Raw genomic sequence first — 4,980 nt, 5'->3', positions numbered from 1 at the left:
TTGATGCAGTTGCTGTTGTTCACGATGTGACACATTTCCAAATATGGGAGTGTGTGTGATTTGTTTGTTTTGTCTAAAATTTTCGTGATTTCTAGGTTGAATCGGTGGTTCTCGACGATCGTGTGTTCCATTAGGGCTGTTTTCTGCTGGAGCTGGATGATTTGTGGATCCGTTATGTTGACTCCTGTTTGCTGTAGTCTGTCTAGCAGGTTGTAGTGTGTTTTGTGGCCGCTGATCCTTGTTTTGAGCCTGTTTGTCGTCTTGCCTATGTAGCAGGCAGAGCAGTCGTTGCATGGGAAGGAGTAGATGACATCGGTCTGTTGATCTTCGGGTCGGGTTTCGGGTTTGAAAACCCGAAACCCGACCATCTACCCGAACCCGACGGGTACGGGTCGGGTTCGGGCTTGGAAATTTTCAAAAATTCGGGTTCGGGTCGGGTCCGGGTTTGAAAAATTTCAAAATTCTCGGGTACGGGTCGGGTCGGGTTCGAATAACGTCGGGTGAAAGCCGGGTTTTATGCCAGTGTACATAAATTAGTATTTAGAAAAGCATTCTATTTAACATAAACGACACTTTCAACAATTATTTTTGGACTCGGGTTTTGGTCGGGTTCATTGAGAGATATTTTTTCGGGTTCGGGTCGGGTTCGGGTTTCATTGACGAAATTTTTTCGGGTCCGGGTCGGGTCCGGGTTTGACGAAAAAAATTTTTTCGGGTTCGGGTCGGGTCCGGGTTTCGAAATCTGAAATTGTTCGGGTACGGGTCGGGTTCGGGTCTGAGAAATCTGAAACCCGACCATCTCTATTGATCTTCGGGGATCGGACCCTTCACTTTTGTGAACAAAACTCCTACAGATTTCCAGTTGTATGTTGCAAGTCGTATGTTTTTGTAGTTTTTCTGGGTTTCTTGCAACATACAACTGGAAATCTGTAGGAGTTTTGTTCACAAAAGTGAAGGATCCGATCCCCGAAGATCAACAGACCGATGTCATCTACTCCTTCTCATGCAACGACTGCTCTGCCTGCTACACAGAGTTGATGTACACGTGCTGCAGTCCCGTGTACGGGAGCCACATGACAAGGTAGCTCCCAGGAGCACTGTACATTTTGAGACTGAAAGTTGTGCGCCTCATTTTTCTCAAGATGTGTCTCATGAGCTTCGTCTCATGCGCTGATTAAATTAGAAAATTTCACGACAAAAACTTCCTAAACGAACGAGAATTGAAACCTTAACCTTTGCATTGAGAGTCCCTAGTCGTATCACATAGACCAACCAGGCACTTGAGTTGTGTACGGAAAAAGTTGTTGAGCTTCTTCGTCACCAAGAAGTTGTTTTTCACCTTAGATACCAACAGCTCACGCAGCGCATGAGACGAACTCCCCGGGAGATATGAGCTTAGCTCGCACCCACCAGATTTTCGTGAGCCTCCTAGCAGCGCAGCACACTGCGATTTTGAAGAGCTGGGAGACAATTTGGTGGGAAGCTCGCTGTCACATTTTTGTACACATGAGCAATGGGAAACTCTGCTGCTACATAGGCATGACGACAAACAGGCTCAAAACAAGGATCAGCGGCCACAAAACACACTACAACCTGCTAGACAGACTACAGCAAACAGGAGTCAACATAACGGATCCACAAATCATCCAGCTCCAGCAGAAAACAGCCCTAATGGAACACACGATCGTCGAGAGCCACCGATTCAACCTAGAAAACACGAAAATTTTAGACAAAACAAACAAATCACACACACTCCCATATTTGGAAATGTGTCACATCGTGAACAACAGCAACTGCATCAACCGAAGAACAGACACAGAGGGTTTAAATGCAATATACGCAGGAATACTTCACAAGCTAGGAACGAAAAAACAGAAAAACACAGAAAATGTAAACACACACGGAATCACAACAAACACGGATAATACACATACACACAACATAATCGAAACACCACTCACACAAGATTGAAAACGTCAATATCAGTCCCGAAAGCGTAGAATGCAGGTGCAAGAAAAAAGCGAAGGCAGAAAGAAACCACAGAAGCGATAAAAAACAAGCTTTGTGCGATTAAGCTGCTATAAAGTTGCGAAACACAGTGTCGGGCGTAAAAATCGACACACATGCAGTAAGTGATTTCCAAAACCAAATCAAAATGATAAAATTAGAAAACCCACTATGTTTTAGGCACCAAAGACGCCATTACAAACCATCTACAGACACAATACAGACAACCAAATGTAGGCCACTACACATGTTTACAAAAATACAAACTCCTGTAAGTAGGGAAAAATGGGGCACATTGAGGGAAAGAATCGGAAATCAATGTATATTCAAACACCTAATTTTTAGATCCCCTGAAGAAGGTTCAATAAAGAACCGAAACGTCGGACGTACGAGATAAAACTGTGTTTGCTAACCACTCAGACAGCTATTGCCGAAAAATTATCTCGCTCATCGAAAGTTTCAGTCGTAAACGATAGTCATATCTCTGAAGAGATTCCTCCCGAATCTCTGGAGATTTTGCTCCAGAGTCTCCGGGGAGATCTCACCTGGAACTCAGGAGATTTTTTTCACAATATCTGTAGAAGTTCTTCCAAAATCTCTGGATAGATTCATTCACCTCGCATCTTTGGAGAGATTTTACCAGAGGGATTCCTCTGAAATCCTTGCAATGTACCATCGGGGTTGATTCCTGGTATTGATTCCTCAATAATTTCATAAGGGTTTTGTTTCAGAATGTTTGGAGAATTTCCCTTGAAATTTTTGAAGAGGGTTCAACAGAAGCTCAACAGAGATGTTAAGATTTCCTGTGGAGTTTTTGAGAACCAACCAGAATCTAGTTCCAGTAACCTAATGCCGGAACCCCTGGAAGTAAATTTAATCCGCTTCGATCAAGAGCAAACGTGCATTCACAACAAAAATGCGACTTGCCAATAACCTCGAACTCCAGTGCAGAATTTTCCCCAACGCGGAAGTAATCGAAAAATTCGTCATCATTTGCGACTAATGACATTCACGAGCGTTGGGCACACTGATAAGCCACTCCACCCAGCTGATACCACTCACCCAGCCTAGCAACGGGCGGGCATCTCGAGTGGCTCAGCAGAACCGCCCGAGGTTTGCCTAATCCCCGCGCCGGTAGACGCCTGCTGCATCGTTCGCGGAGGGCACGCGCGCGCATCCAGCTTTTGTTTGGATTACTTACCACCGACGACGGACGGCCATCATTGCATTGGCGAGGTGTTTTGTTTGACTTTCGCTGTTTACTTAGCTGTGCTACTTAGGAGGATGGAATAGAAATTGCAATTTCAAACGATGAGTACGAGTGGCGGCTGTCTGGGCAGCGCCTGGCCTGTGCATACAATGTTAAACATTTGCAATGACGACGACGCAACAACGCCGGCTGATAAGGCCGATGCCACTCGTCCCATCTCAGCTCGGACTATTATAGGAAGTGTGAAGTGTGTGGGATTTGCTGCAATGTGTAGCTCAATCAACACTGTAAATGTTGTACAATTTCTGATGGGTGTCGTTTTGCTAGTCTGACCTTCGAGGAGTGGAAATGTAGATCTTCGAACCCATTCAGAGTGACACTGCTCAACTAGGGCACTTCCGCCGGCCGGAGGAAGACTTGTGCGTGCAACCGACCAATCTTGGAGTTCTGTCTCACGGTGCGACTCTAGGACCAGAACAGGCCCCAAGTGGCCTAGCCTGGAAGAACAACAATTTAACGATAAGTGACAGCTAAATGATTGCTTTCCGTTCCCACTACTACCCGGTTCTGGCTGGACTACCTTGACGCGTAGTGCTCGCACCTAGCTTTTTCTTCCATCGGTGCAGAGGAAGCCAATCTCTAGGCCACCACTACACTTCGTCCATTGTCTCTAATTAAGCAATCCAGGCCGATCGTCCAGGCAGGGAACTACGCTCCGAGCCGAGACAATGACTGGTCCTCACGCGATCAATTGCATTGAAGCGAATTTTAATTTTACATTTTATTAATTCAATCACACCAACCAGAGCAGGCACGACATCAGGCAGAACAGCACGGCTCAACCGAATCGCCGGAACACACATGCTTGACAGACATGCCCATACGTTCGACCGGAGACGACGACGATGGAACTTTGTGCAGCGAGGATGGAGGGAAGCAACAGTTCTTGGCACGCGTTTCCTTGAGCTGGAAAGGCGTCGTCCAAAAGTTTTCTTCAAGAGAATCCCACAGGTGGGCTGCTGGCTCAGAGCCAGAGTTGATGGCGACAAAGTTTGTGGCCCAGCCATAAGCAACAAAGCAGATATTCTCCTCCGTCGAGTGGTGTGTAACCGACGTCATTCGCACTTGCCCTGTTCTTTGCTGTCGTTCCGAATGGCATGATTTGGAACAATGAGAGCAAAATAAGTTATTACCGGGTATGGTGCCATTCATGCACTGAATAAGTAACATTAAGTGCTCGAAATATAACGATAGTGAAATGTTTGTACGTACGTACAAAATAAAACGAACTGATCGGAACAAGCAAAGTTAAGATTCTTACGAAACCTCTCTAAACCCTTCAGGACGCGTATTGTTGTAAAAAGTAAAACACTGGAGGAATCTCTCCAGAGTTTTGGTGGAATCTCTCCAGAGTTTCAGAAGGAATCCTTCCAGAGATTCTGGTAGAATCTCTCCAGAGATTCTGGAGGAATCTCTCCAGAGGTTCTGCTGGAATCTCTCCAGAGGTTCTGCTGGAATCTCTCCAGAGGTTCTGCTGGAATCTCTTCAGAGATTGTGAGAGAATCTCTCCAGTGATTCTGAAGGAATCTCTCCAGAGATTCTGAAGAAATCTCTCCAAGGATTCTGAAGGGATCTCCCCCGAGATTCTTTAAGAATTTCTCCCGAGAATCTAGGATATTCTCTCCCGAGATTCTGGGAGAATCTCTCCCGAGATTCTGGAGGAATCTCTTCCGCGATTCTGGAGGAATCTCTTCAGCGATTCT

The 4,980-nt window shown here is 45.7% G+C and overlaps 1 long non-coding RNA gene across 1 annotated transcript; it reads left to right on the top strand.

Moving 5' to 3' along the window:
* Positions 1-367: 367 nt before the first annotated feature.
* On the top strand, positions 368-4,489 carry LOC134287388 (uncharacterized). The gene is made up of 2 exons (XR_009997269.1): positions 368-2,128; positions 2,188-4,489. It is a non-coding gene; the product is annotated as an uncharacterized LOC134287388 (long non-coding RNA).
* The last annotated feature ends 491 nt before the right edge of the window (positions 4,490-4,980 follow it).

Source organism: Aedes albopictus, chromosome 1, assembly GCF_035046485.1.
Source record: "Aedes albopictus strain Foshan chromosome 1, AalbF5, whole genome shotgun sequence".
Lineage (NCBI taxonomy): Eukaryota > Metazoa > Arthropoda > Insecta > Diptera > Culicidae > Aedes > Aedes albopictus.
This window is presented reverse-complemented; position numbering and strand designations above follow the sequence as displayed.